General features: G+C 35.6%; 1 protein-coding gene across 4 annotated transcripts in view; it reads left to right on the top strand.

Moving 5' to 3' along the window:
- The window catches only part of ZBTB20 (zinc finger and BTB domain containing 20), a 761,798-nt gene that overhangs the window by 156,396 nt on the left and 590,195 nt on the right, over positions 1-15,207 (top strand). For all 4 annotated transcript variants that reach the window (XM_042998568.1, XM_042998567.1, XM_042998569.1 and 1 more), the window contains exons 4-5: positions 4,804-4,860; positions 8,138-8,203. The gene's annotated coding sequence lies outside the window, so the exon portion shown is untranslated. The remainder of the gene's footprint in view (positions 1-4,803; positions 4,861-8,137; positions 8,204-15,207) is intronic.

Raw genomic sequence — 15,207 nt, 5'->3', positions numbered from 1 at the left:
TGTTCAGTAAAAAGGCCATTTCCTCCATCAGCTGTCCACTTGGACATACATCCTTTTTACTCTCAAAAAGATTTTATATGCATTCAGAGTATATTAGATGGATTTGTCAAATTACTCACAGATAATCAGTTTTTTAAAGTTATAATTTGAGCTATGACCTCTCAAACTGTGAATTATAAGGTTTGACCCTTTGGTTCACTGTTTGACACAGCAGCCATTAATTATAGTTTTTAAAGGACATTTTATTTCAGTTAGAATTTGTGTTATGAAAACAGCTTAAGTATTTTTTCTTTAACTTTCAGGAATAAATGCTGACATGTAAATGTATGTGTATGTGTTTACATATATATTTATTTATTGTATTTATATAATATATAATAATATATATTTATATATTTAATTTATAATATAAATATATATTTATATTTGAATATGCTATAATATATTGCATAAGCATGCTATAATCAAGTGTATTTATGCATATTTCTACAAGTACATTAAGTCTGTTATACATACCCATAAAGATTTTTCTATAATAACCTGTGAGTTAACACAAAGATCAGACTCATTTTATATAACTCTGGTATCAGGAGGAGACTGACTTTTTATTTATGTATGTTTATCACGGTGATGGAGACCTTTTTATTATTTGAATCTAGGCTTTTTTCTTTTCCTTAAGCAAGGGTACAGAAGTGGGTACCTACCTATGAGTGGCCAGTGTCTGACAGTAACTTGAAAGTCCTCTAGATGGTTCAAAGTAGCTTGATGGAGAAGAATATAAACTAGTCAGGTGGTTTTCACAGATGTGCATAGCTCAGAGTACTGAGATTTTATGAAAAGGACATAGCAGAAAGGTCTGTTTAGCTAAGTGTAGAGAGACATCCAGATGTATGGATCTTTTTCTGATTAAGTATATAGCTTAGAATGTATTCTTTTTCTTTTAGACCCATGAGTTTGTGATTTTTAAGGAAATGTTTACCTCTTTTTTTTCTGAAAGCAAAAGTAAAGGCAGTATATACCAACTAAATGTAGAATTTTTAAGAGGTAAAAAATTTATGAAACTAATTCAAAGCAAATTTTTATTTCACTAAGTACATTTGATCATTTTCAGATTTCTCAGGGATATGAATACCAGCTTTTCTCCCCACTAGCTTCGATTAATATATAATCAAACAATCTTTTAGATGGACACATTTTAGGAATTTTATTTTCCCATAGCAAATCATTCATTTTTTGAACTCAATCTAAGGGCTTATAAACACATTATAGGAGTTATTAAATTTGAATAGTTTTTAGAGATCAGTAGACTGAGAAAATTTCAGTTTAATTTTCAAGTTTTATACTGACCTCACCATTGTTTGATAAAGATTCACTTTTTCCTATTCTTCATATTACTTAAAAGCTAGTACAGGATGACATTAAAAATTATTTTTAATTAGGTCCCAGTCCACTTTTTGAGCCCCTAACTTCTAAAGTCCTCTCCTGCTTTTCCCACCTTGCCTCACCTTCTTTCCCTAAGCACATAACTCTTTCTGCCCACACTGCACTGTTTGCTGTCTTAACACGCTATGTTCTGTCATGTTTTATGCCTTTGTTCTTACAGTTCAGTCAGCCTGCTGTGGCCTTTCATGTGGCCCACAAAATGCTGTCTTTACCCTCTAATACAGAGTCAACACATACTTTCTCAGTGTTTCCTTCACATTTGCTCACATAAGTATAACACTTCTAACACTGTCTCATAGTTAGTTTTTAGTGATGCTTGTCTCCTTTCTCAGATGATAAGCTTCTTGAGGGAAGGGAATATGCCTTCTTCATTTTTGTGTTTATCTCAGACCAGGTATTCAATAAATTTTTCTTAAATTGATTTGTCTATCAAGGGAATCAGAGAAACTATATTATCAGTTGTACTCAGAATTTATCTACAACAAAAACATAGCAAAAAGGGATCCTTTAAAAAATATGTGTACTAAGTTTCCTCTGTGTCACTGCATGATTTCCTTTAGGTCTGAGTACTTGTTTTGGTGTTTATTTCTATAGCTCAGTAAGGAAATAAATGTTGTGTTCTATATGCTGGTATGACTACAGGCATAAAGTTAAGTACAACTTTAAGACAAAAAACATTTATTAGGAAAAAAAAAAGAGGAACAAACCAGTGACTTGTCAAGGCAGTTTCAGATCTTCACATGTGAAATAACATGAAGTCTTAAGAGTGTTTAATGCTCTATGATTTTATAGTAACCATTATTGATGATTGTACTTAGTTTGAAACAGCTTTGTATATGTATAGACTTACCCAGGATCTGAAATTTAGGCAATATTAGCCTCTCAAATGGATCTGTTTGGAAAGCATTATAAAATAATAGCTCCCTGCCCAAAGAAAGATGCTGCTGTATTCAGGCTGCACTCATTTAATGGTGTCTCAGCTGAAACAGGTGCCTTACTTGCTTTGTTCTCTAGAAGCAGCTTTATAGATTTAAGCACTGAGTATACAGTACACAGTGGCACTATTAACAAATCAGAATGAGGCCAAGGGAAAACTCATCTAGGATCCACACACCTAAATGCAGTTAGTAAACAGAGACACTAACTCTCATTAAGCATAATTAAACCTAATATTGACTGTAAACTGTTACTTACCTTAAACTTCTCTGTAGAGAGTGTGGAAAGGGATTAACCTAGCAGATTGGGACATTAATTACTACCTCTTTCACATTAAAGTTACCACCAAGAAGGGCTATATTCATAAATAAAACATAGAAGGGATTGAGAGACTGAAAATATGTAAATTTACTTTATAAAAAGGAAAGAAAAGCCTAAATTAAAAAAAAAAAATAAGTGAGCTGTGAGCGATGCCAGCCCCAGCAAAATGGAACTCTGGCTAATTACTACAAAAAAATAGGCTGAAATAATCACAGAAATGTGTCCTTGCCTTCTGACTGACACAATCTGCTTCACAGGAGACTCCAGTTCAGCTGAGTCCTCTCTTTTTCATGCGTAGCTCCCTCCACTGCTGAATCTAATGTAGGGTTTGAGGAGTCGATGAAGGGACTTGGGAGAAATAGAATTTCTTTCATACCCACCCCCCCAGTCATTTATAGCCCTTTACTTATGAAATTGATTATAATGATTATATAAATGTTGTTTGATTTGTCAGCAAGAAGGCATAGTGCTGTTTTTTGTTCAGTCAAAATGGTCTGGTAACTGGTCTCCTGCTACTATTTAATAATCTCCTTCTTGGGTGCAATCTAAAGAGTATGTTGTGAAGGATATAAAAATGTCAGCTAAATTTAAGATCGACTGTTAAGTTTTTATATTATGCTGCTGCCCCAAGAGGGGAGGCCAGGATCTGGGAGATAAGAATTTAAAGAGAAAAGCAAAGTAATGACAATACAAACTTATCTACCAGCCTCAGAATTGTCTTCAAAATCTGTCAGCCTGTCTTGCTTGCTGTGAACGTATTCTGTTTTCAAATACCTGTTTCCTATTTCCTTTCCAATAAGGAACCATACTCTGTACTCATTTCTGGACTTTCTTATTACTTCACCAGGGTGCATTTCTAATTCATGGAACTGAGTCTGACCTAAAACCTTTCTTATGGTTGTAGAATTAAACCATAGTTTAGGTTTAACATATTAGGCTCCTAGTTAGGTCTTAGTGCTGTCATGCTAAATTTTATCTTTCAGGAGCTCATGAGCACCAGAGCAATATAGTTGTTGTGCATGTGGAAAAGGGAGCCTAGAGCATGTATTAAGCCCGGAGCATGTATTCATTTTTTTTTTTTAGAGGATGTGAGGTTTAATTTTAGAATAAAACCCTTAATTTTTTCCCCTGAATTTAAAGCTAGTTTCACAGCTCACGAGATGAACTAATGAAACAGAAATAATTAATGGACGAAACTCTATCCTTCATTTCCCCCATTGAACAAAAATTCACAAACTGGTTGGATGACAGAGGATGAACAAAAACAGTGAGAGTAAGAGTACTTCTATCCTCTGTTCTTGTAACAATCGTGACATTACGAAATAACCATAACAATGGCACTCTTATTAATCAGACATATTTATACAGAATTAGTGTTGGCTTCTGCTCTATATTACCTTTAGTTTTACATGAACTTTTATTATCTGTGCATATCAAAAGAGACATGGTGAATGAACAAAGAAGCCCTGTTATGAGACAAGTATTATTTGACATTTTGGGAAGCTCTTATTATAGGGTTTCCTCCTAAGTGAGAACAACGGGAAGGTTGTCATTAGTTGCACTATTACAGACATTCTGGATTGTTAAAAACAGAAATGGAGCCCACTTTTTTCCTTGAAGAAGATTCATCAATTAGAACAATTCCAATGATCCAAGACTTCTGTGACTTTCCCCCCACACCCAGTCTTTCTCATTTCATCATGTGAAACAGTGAGCCTATAGGCATCTCTTAAGATCATTGTTTTCTCTTTGTTTACAGAGCTAGTTAGCTGTATGGTTCTCTTATTTTTTTTTTAAGATGCATAATCATTTTAGATTTCTGGAAAATCTCTGATTAAACCAAAATGCAGAAGTCTTGCAAGGTCGATAGCCCTACTGCAAACCGGATGCCTTTTATTTTCCATCCTAATAGAGAGAAGCTCTGAGTAAGTTCTTTTGAGGCCTTCTTTCCTGGCTTATGACAGGTCTGACTGGGAATTATGGTGAAAAAAGCATGATTATGAGTAATATTGAATCTCCTCTTAAAATCATTGGGCCTGGACTTTTATATTGACCAGTGGTCATGTTTTTGTTTTTGTTTTTGTTTTTTTGTTTTTTCTACAGCTTGGGATAAAATTTGAAGTCCAAAGAATAAAAATAACACTGTTGAAAAGAGAATGGGTGAGTCACTACAGTTGCAATGCATCAGCTGCCTGAATAAGAACAGTGATTCTCAAAGTGGAGGGAGTAGAGGTGGAATCACCACCTGTGGGGTCTTTTCAAATGAACCCCCCTCAGGTTGACAATTATTGGTGTAGACAATTGTCTAAGAGCCAAGATACTAGAAATTGATAATTTAGCTGCTATCATTCCTTTGAAGTTTAAATAGAGAGAACAGAATAAAGATTTTTTTATTGCAGTATTTCCCTGTACCCTCTGTTATATCTTCCTATCTTATGTTAACAGACACTGAGTTTGGGGGTTCAGTGAAAAAAAACAACAAACCCCCTAATAACATATAAATGTTAAGGAAGACAAAGGGGCTGCTAATTTTGGGGTTTAAACACCTGTAAAAGCAACAGGTGCCTGGGTGGCTCAGTCAGTCAAGCATCTGACTCATGGTTCATGAGTTCAAGCCCTGCATTGGGCTCTGTGCTAATAGCATGGAGCCTGCTTGGGATTCTCTCTCTCCCTCTATGTGTGTGTGTGTGTCTCTCTCACTCTCAAAAAAATATAAACATTAAAAAAAATGAACACTTGTAAAAGAACGCCAAGTTTTCTGAATGAGACACACACACACACACACACACACACACACACACACACACACAATCATTAAACTCTTTTTAATCACTCATCTATCCTGCACAGCAATGAGAAAGGACGAAACTGTTTTGTACCATAAAACACTTAAACTGAATCCTTTTGAAAAAGGATTTGTTTTTAATTTCTAATTATTTCTATTATACAGTTTAAATAGGATGCTAGAAGGATAGGCAAAGTGATTTAATTTGTGGCTATTCTACTACCTCTAAGCAGGAGGATACTTAAAACCTATTTAAAACAGGAGAGATCATCCTTGTGTGGAATCAGGATATTCCTTGGCTGTGAATTCTAGGATGAAATGTTTTCTCATTATGGGGGCATTCACCAAACCCTTTATTTGACAGGATCACTCTCTATACCTTTCTTGATTTTTATAAGACACTTATTGCCTAATCAGCCCTGAAAGTGGTTCAAAGCAGTATATATTTTCACATTTCTTAAATCCCACACCAGATTATGAAGTGTGGGAGCAAGGAATGTATTATTTATAACTTCGTATCCTCGTTAGTGCTTTGGATTTTGCAGGTATGTACTGCATTTTTAGGTGATTCTTGTTTTTAATGTGGACAAGCTGAGGTCAGTGAAGAGAGTCACCAAATTGAAAGGTAATTCAGTGAACTTTTTTTTATATCAGAATATGATTCATCCTAATTTTCAAATACATAAAATTTTCAAGGAAATAAGTTCACCTGTGACTCCCAAATCACTAGTTTCCCCTAGTAGCCAATTATGTATATCCCACCTATGACCTCATCTAAAGCTAGTATACTTTGGGTTTGTACTATGTCTTTAGTAACAAATCCATCCTTTCATTCACTTAAAAACATTTATTAATGCTAACTATTTGTGAAGCATACAGATGAAAATATAGGGTGGCTGCTCTCAAGAGACCTGTGGGCTGCAGAGGTCTCAAATATAGTAGAATTCTGTAAGTATTAATAACTTAAGAGGGGCCTAAAAAAGTTACTATGGGAACATAGTAGGAGATCAAGGAAGAATTCATAAAGATAATACTTGAATGGAGGTATGAAAGGTGAATAGTAGTTTGATACATGAAGGTGAGGGGGGCACTGGCCGTATTGGGGAATGTTCTGGGAAAACGTAACAGTATGCAAGGAAGCCCAAAGGAATGGGAAAGCCTGACTGATTCATCTGTGTCTTAGTGTGGAAGTAAGAAGTAAGGCTAGATGGGTAATGTTGGTCAGATTAAAAAAGGCCATAAATCCTACACTAGGGAGATTGGATATCCTATCACTGTTGGTAAGTCAATGGAAGATGAATGTTAAGATGATATATTCAAGAGTGTGGAGATATAATCTATACCACATAATAATCAAATAGATACGGAAGGTGGTGGAGCAGTCATGAATGAGTCAGTTTCCTGGCTTTGTGAGTTTTAGTGTCACTTATAAAAAGATAGAAAATGCTATTAGCTACTACCTTCTCTCTTTTCCCAAATACACTCATTTCTCCAGAGATGTTTATCCTGTCTGTTTTCATTTCCTCACCAATACATTAGTCAATTCACCTTGTCTGTTTCAGAGACCTCTATCACTTCAACAAACTAACTCTTATTGAGATCTCATTGGACATTTGACCTTGTGGAAGTAGTCACACTTCCTTCTTTTTGAAATGCTTTGCACCCTCATTTTCCATGGCCTCATACTCTCCTGATATTTTCCCTATGCTCTTTATTATTCCCTGATACCTCGTTTGCAGTCTTAGTCTCCATATCCAGCTATTGAATGTTGGTAATTATCAAGGTTAGATTCAAAGCATTTCTGTTGATGCCCAGCATTTGGGGCATCCATGTAGCCACAACACATTGAGATGTTTTTGGAGAATGTACCATAATTCTTTCAAAGTTCTTTTGGGAGGACCGCATTTCAAAGATTATGGTTAAATACATATTCTTTTATTCTTTATTACTAAGTAATGTGTAATATTCAACACATGCCCATAGGGGAACTCATATGGTAACTTTGGTTGTAATTGTATATCTTATAAAATCTTACTGATGTTTATGTTTTAACCTTGAGCAGTTGTTAATCCTCATTGAATCTTAGTGTCTTTCTTTTTTAATGTTTATTTATTTATTTTAAGGGAGAGCAAGCAAGTGAGCACTGGAAGTGCAGAGAGAGGGAGAGACAGAGAATCCCAAGCAGGTTACATGCTGTCAGCACAGAGCCGGATGTGGGTCTCAAAGCCATGAACCCATGAGATCACAACCTGAGATGAAACCAAGAGTTGGGTGCTTAAACCACTGAACCACCCAGGTGCCCCAGAATCTTAGTTTCTTAATCAGTAGTATATGGGGAGCCATCCCAGCTCTTTAAGATTTCATGATGCCGTGGTTTGCTATTTTACAATCTGAAGAAGTTAGTAAAATCTAAAGGATATTCAGATGACACTTTGAATTCCATAGTCAAAGTTTATATAAAAATGTTTGTCTTTTCCACATCTACATTTCACACATTGCTTCCTTTATTTAAGGTAATTCCATGCTTATGGAAATACATATTCTTAATTCTATGTTTGCTTAAAAATATTTTAGACAGTTTTGCCATGAAAGTTTATCAAAAACTTTTTGACAATCTGAATAGATTATGTATTCTGGTTTCTATACTTGCAGATATTCATTTAATACCACCAGAAGTCCAGGTGTGAAGTGTTCATTTAACTCCTGGGGGTAAGCTTTGTAGGTATCTTACACTTTTGTACATATTTCCCTTGTTTGTGTTTGGTTACCCACATTGCTTTTAAACCTGTTTTGTGTGATTGGTTGACATTGCCAGTGTACTTTCAGTACTCTGTGAAAATGGCCACTTTAAGTACATATTAAGTTAGATATTCACAGCACAGTTTTATTTTTGGTTGGTGCCCATTTGATGCTAATGATTGATCTAGATCTAGCTTATTAATTAATTTTAAAATGACCTTTGTATTTGTCATTATTTTGAAACTAGAATCTACTAATTTTTGTGCTCTAAATATATTTGAGGTGTGGGAATCAACTTAATGTTTTCCTACTCTGTGTGTGTGTGTGTGTGTGTGTGTGTGTGTGTGTTTACCTACATATTTTTGTTATCAATTTAGTAAAACTAATCTTTAAATTTTCCTACTTATTGGTAGTTAATTTATTACGTTGCCATACAAAAAACCAAAGAACTGAAACAACAACAAGAGAAAACACACTTCGTATCGGTGTTGCTGTTCCTTGCAAATGTGGCCTCATTTTCCTTACTTAGGTTCCTTACGCAATATCTAATGGAGGTTTTTTTTTCTCCAATTGGATAGTTTTTACTAAACACTTGCAATGTGTAATCTACCTGGATTATCCCCTCCGGCCTTCCACTACGTGGCCTAATTTTACTCATCTGAGCAATCTTTCCATTTAAAAAATAAATGGTCTTTCTCTCATATTTCTTTGTTCATTTTATCATTTAAACATATAGTGTGATAGTCTCTATTTCCACTTTTCTCTTCCTTTGTGCTCACGTTTTTAGTCCTTGACATTTTATTGTATAAAAAAGTAATTGTTTGAACAACCTTTGTGATTTTCTGTTTTAAAAACACTCCTTTTGGGGAGTCTAGCTGGCTCATCTAGTGGAGCCTGCAACTCTTTATCTTGGGGTTATGAGTTCAAGCCCCACGTTGGACAATTTATTACAAATAAATAAATAAATACACTCCTTTAAGGTTTGCTTGTCTATCTCTAATTAATTGTCTATTAGTGTTCTTCAGAGAAAATGAGAGATCATTTCCTCTTAGGTTCTGGAAGGAAAATAGCTGAATAATTAAGAGTACTTATGACTTTTAGTTTTGGGTCTCCTTAAATTATGGTTACACATAGTTTGGTTCCAAGCTAGCCAGAAATGGGAGAGTTTGTGAAAAAAAAATAAGTGTAAGATTACCATCTCTGGGTTATTTATAAATTCAGACTGTTTCTCTTGATATGTTCAAAATGTCTATTATTTCAAGCTTAAAATCTATTGAATAAAGACTTGATTCTGTTCTAAATGAGAAAAATTCCCCAACTCAAGTGAAAATGTAAATATTATACTCCAATAGGAAGCTACCAGCTGATACCATCTTCATTTAAAATTTTTTGTGTATTATACTATTCCCTGATTCTGTGGGTAAGGATGGCAGATGAAGCATTATGAGCTGTTTATCACTGTCACACAAAGTCAGTCACAGGAAGTAAGAAATATTTGGACTCTAAAAAATATTACAATATAAATTCTTTAGACTAGAAACCATGATTTCTCTATGGATCTTTTCTGTGGAAGATCCTCCAAGGAGTAAATACTCAGTCAACATAAATTGATGGTGAAAATACCTGAAGTTTAGCTTTGAAAGGGAGCTTTTAAAATAAGTAATCTTGGTTAGCTTTAGGGAAAATCTCTCTCCTGAAATGCTATGTATTGAAAAGCACAGATATTAGTGTGGAGGCACTCAGAGAAGAGTCCAATTTTAGTACATTGTGTGGGGAGTGACATGCGTGGAAGTCCATTAATAGCAATGCATGTTGTGTTCTTTTCATATTATTTTGCTAATGAATTTAGTATCAGATTGATGGGTGCTTGGAACAGAAGACAATTTGCAGAAGTAGTTAGAGCAGCTGTATATATCCCAGCTAAAGGCCTGCAAAGTGATCTCTATTGGACGTCAAGCTCTAGATAGAAAAGGATACTTGCAAACACTTGCTTCTCATCAAGTATGAATTGAACTAGCAACCTTTTTGTCTGTGGATTCATATTTCTTTACAGAGAGTGACATCACCTCAGGAGTAGCATTCAGAAATGTGTGGTTGCTACAATGACCTGGAAGCACTATTGTATTTTAGTGGGTAGGGCAAAGAGATGGCTTTAAGTTCTATGGTATGTGAACTGATTACTTAGGAAGGAGACTTGGCCAGCTCTCAAAGCCAGTAGCATTCCTGTAGAGAAATGCTATTTGGGCAATCAGGTATCTTTTATAGCAGTAGTTTTTAGACATTTTCATAGTAGCTATCTGAAAGAAATACAATTAAATCATAACCTAGTACACATAGATATTATATATATATATATATATATATATATATATATATATATATAATGAAACAAAAAATTTCACAAGACAGTATTTATTTACCCTTCCTATGCTTGATGGCTACAAATATTTTACATTCTATCCTATGCTATTTTTTCCTTTTCTTTGAAATCCTACAACCCACTACCTTAATTTCAAGACCGCTAATGGTATACCCTACAAATTGAAAAATGGTGTTGCAGAGATCTACATTTCCTGGTAAGAGCAGGATAAAGACAGAATAACTGAAGTGTTGCTCTATTGTGACTTGGTTTCCTTTTATCCTAAGCAGAGCTCAAAATTTCCATGTGTGACTATGGTCCAAATTTCGTTTTAGGAGAGGCTAGACCTGTGTGCCAACCATCCAGGTATAAAGCCTGATAGCCTCCTTTGTCCTCTGTTGTCATGACAGTGAGGGAAGAAAAACTGAGAGCACTCTTTCATTTCCCTCACAGCATTTGGATCCAAAGACTCAAAGTGGCCTCTGTGGTGCATATTAGGAACTCTGTGGTATTACATTACAGTGAACAAGATTCAGTGAGATGAGTGTGAAAGACTCTGCTCTTCCTGTCAAAGTGGGTCATCCCTAAGCTGTGGGATGGTGACTTGCCATATTGGGCCTCCTTGCCCTTGCATGTTGCTGATTGAAGAAAATGTGAAGCCAAGTAGCCTGCATGTTTTGGTGTGGTGCCCAATTTATCATGGTTGTATAAAGTTAACCAAATTCTTGGCTTCTTAGAAGATTGTCAGAATATTGGCTTTTCAGAGTACTTTTAAGGGACATAGTTACTAATGGCAAGCCTTAATTTTCTTCATGTCCTTCACCTGGAGTGCTTGTACCAATTAAATCTAGTCCACAGTTCTCAGCTGAGGGAGGGAAAGGTTAATTGGAAAAAAAAAAAGCTTTTGTAGTGATTTTAATGTCTTCCTAGCAGAGGATGATTATTTGGCTATCCAAGATACCTACCCTGCTCTCTTAAGTCATCAGGAACTGGGCAGAACAGCATTTAGTCACACAGAGGTGAGTTGAGCATGGGCAGTTTTCTGCTGTCATCCTTCTGGTTCACGTGCTATTCTCATGAGCATTTGTTCACCAGCTTGACTGAAAAAGCCAGGGTGTAGCTTCATCCTTGATTTTGTTGTGTTGATCCAGTGACAATTACAGAATGGCTTGAGCAATGAATTGGAGATTTATATTTGTAGGATCTGGTGAACCCTATGAACAGAGCTCAGGAATTTGTTTCTTGTTTCTTTTGGTCCTCAAAAGAGGACATGGATAGATATTCTGACTTTTAGTTAGAGTGTCCATGTAGGTAGAAGGAGGCACAGCTAGCCTGTCGCTGGTTTTGCCATTTAGGGACTTGCCCAGGAGTCTCTGGAGCTGGAGTTGTCAGAATTCATTCAGAGTCATGGGATGGCTCATCCTATTGTACTAGTTAGGCCGGGCTGGTGAGTGGCTGAACGCTTGACCTCTAACTTCCAGGTGACCATAGTGGCAGTAGTACTGGACCCACCTGCTCCGGTGGGATAGTTGTGGGATATGAAGCACAGTCCAAAACTCCCACTTATCTGCTATGGTAAAAGTGGTTTCCTTTGGAATGACTCTTAGCCTTTCTATAGTAAAGGAGCTTTGTCTGCAGCAATGGCAGCTGCAGGTGAAAGCACATTTTTCCCCCTTGTTCCCTAGTATTAGTCAAAGCAGGGTAGGATCTACCCAGCTTGACAAGATGTTGTTCCAGCCAGGATCCAGTATCTCTTCCTCTGGTATTTCTCCCAGGCTTCTAATAAATAGTATTTGCTGTTGAATGCACTTGAGGTGCCATAAATCCTTTACTTTGGAAGAGACTTGCAACTATTCAGCTTTCACTTTTTCTCAGCGTTTTTTTTTTTTTAATGTTTATTTATTTTTGAGAGACAGAGCATGAGAGAACACGCGAGCGCGCACATGAGCAGGGGAGGGCCGAGAGAGAGAGAGAGAGAGAGAGAGAGAGAGAGAGAGAGAGAAAGACACAGAATCTGAAGCGGGCTCCAGGGTCTGAGCTGTCAGCACAGAGCCCAATGTGGGACTCAGACTCATGAACCGCGAGATCATGACCTGAGTCCAGGTCATACACTTAACCAGTTGAGCCATCCAGCCGTCCCTGTCTAAGCATATTATTGAAGCAGACTGGAACTGGCACTTCTTAAACTCACTGTTTGGGTGGGTTTGTCTTGACTCAATGGTCTCAGCCTAAAAAATACCTCTCTAAAGCAACTTTCTCAGATCATTCTAAAGTAAGACCCTCTTATTAATCCATACCGCAGTACCATGGTTACTTCCTCCGTAACATATATGGCCCAGGAAACTGTAAGAGAGTGTGAATGTGTATCAATAATTGCATTTACATTTAGTATAACTATTGACATGTTTGAATTTATGTCTATCCTCTTATATTTTGTTTCCTGTTTTTTTCCCTCTCTTTTCCATTCTTCTGTTTCCCATTTCCTGCTTTGTTTCAGGTTACTTGAATGTTTTTTTAGTATTCCACTGTAAGTTATTAATTATGCTTTTGACTATCTTTGTGTAGTTTTTTAGGAATTCTAAGGTTGTAAGGTTTACAATATACATACTTAACTTTTCGTAGTCTTCTTAGAATCAGTATTTTATCACTTCAAGTAGAATGTAGAAATCATGCCACCATATAAGTTTGTTTACTCTCTCAGTTTTGCAGTTATTGTACTCTATTATATCTACATATATTGAAGCCCCATCAGATAATGTTACACTTTTCACTTTCAACTGCTAAGCATATTTTAAAGAACTCAAGCAGAGAACAATTTTGTTGTTTTTATTGATATGTTTATCATTTCTATTGCTTTCTCTTTATTCTTCTTGTATAAAGTTTCTTCGTAGTATAATTTTCCTTCTGTCTGGAAAACTTCCTTTAGTAACTCTTTTAGAACAGGTCTCCTGGCAACACATTTTCTTAGGTTTTTTTTTTTTTTCAACTGACAGTGTCTTTATTTTGCTTCATTCTGAAAAGATATTTTTATTGGATATAGATTCTATGTTGACATTTTCTTCTTCTCAGCACTTTTAAAAAGTTGTATCAGTTCCTTCTGGCTTCTAGGGCTTCTAATGAAAAATCCACAGCCCTATGAATTGTTAATCCCCCATAAGTGACATGTGATTTCTTCTGAATGATTTCAAGATATTTTTTCTGATCTTCAGTTTCTATACTTTAATATTCAGATAAATTGAAATGATGTATTGGGTGTGGATTATTTTTGTTATTATCCTATTTGAGCTTACTATACTTGAATCTGTAGTTTTATCTATTTCACTAAATTTGGAAGTTTCCAAATATTTTTCAAATATTTTTTTCAGCACTGTACCCTTTTTCTCCTTTCCTTCTGATACTCTAATGACAGGAATGCTAGACTTCTTGTCACTGTCCTATAGGTCTCTGAATCTTGTTAATTTTTTTTCCTCTTTATTGTTCATATTAGATCGTTTCAGTTGATCTATCCTAAAGTTCAAAGACTCTTTTTCTGTCATCTTCATTTTGCAATTGAGAGAGCATCTGTGATCTTTTTCTTGTTGTTTATTTTTCTGTTTCAAGACTGTTCCTTGTTCAAGCATTTTTGTAATAGCTAATTTAAAGTCTTTGTCAGATAATTTCAACATTTGTATTATTTCAGTGTTTGTGACTGTTAGTTATCTTTTCTCATGTGAGTTGAGATTTTCCTGGTTTTTCATTTGCCCAGAAATTTTTATTTCACTTTAATCTGGACATTTTAAATACTATGAGATTTTGAGTTTTGTTTAAATTCTATGGGGAATGTTGATAATTTTGTTTTAGCAGGCAATTGTAGTTAGGTTCAGGTCACAAGTTACAGGCTGTATATTCTATAGTTGGAATGCTAGTTTTATTTTCAGATTTGTCCTGTGTATGTATCAGAGGCCAGTCTTGGACCTAGGCACAGCCCTATGTGTTAATTTAGTTCATAATTTCTTTTGTATGCTGATTAAAGTCAGATACATATATGTGCAGCTTGGGGATGAGCCCAGAATTTCATAACAATTTTATGGGATTACCTTTCTGAGCCCTTTTCTTTCCATGATATTGATGGTATTTTTCATTTCCCTGCAGTTGCCTTTTTTGGCCCTCCAGGTAGCAAGCTGTGGCTTTATTTACTGTACTCTCATGCCTATTTCTGTAACTGCCTATGTTCAAGGCCAAGTGGTGAGAGCACAGAGAGAGCAAAATAAATGCAGTGGGAGTTCACCAAACCCTCATGGGACCACAATTATTTTTTAAGCTAATTTCTTAATTGTCTAATTGCCATATATTTTTTAAAGTGCAAAAATTATAAGTATACATTTAGGTGAGTTTTCAGGAAGTGAATATACCCATGTAAGCAGTGCCCAGACCAACAAGCAAAGCATTACCAGACCACAGAGGTCTGCTCTTTTCCCTTCCTACTCTCCAAGAGTAACCACTATCATGACTTTTAATACAATAAATTAGCTTTGATTGTTTTTGAACAATATATGTGGCGTATTTTTTCTTTTGCTTATGTTTATGAGATTCATTCCTGTTGTGTTGCATCTGTGTTTAGCTGCAGATTTTTTTTTAAACATCT

Source organism: Panthera tigris, chromosome C2 (assembly GCF_018350195.1).
Source record: "Panthera tigris isolate Pti1 chromosome C2, P.tigris_Pti1_mat1.1, whole genome shotgun sequence".
Classification (NCBI taxonomy): Eukaryota; Metazoa; Chordata; class Mammalia; order Carnivora; family Felidae; genus Panthera; species Panthera tigris.
This window is presented reverse-complemented; position numbering and strand designations above follow the sequence as displayed.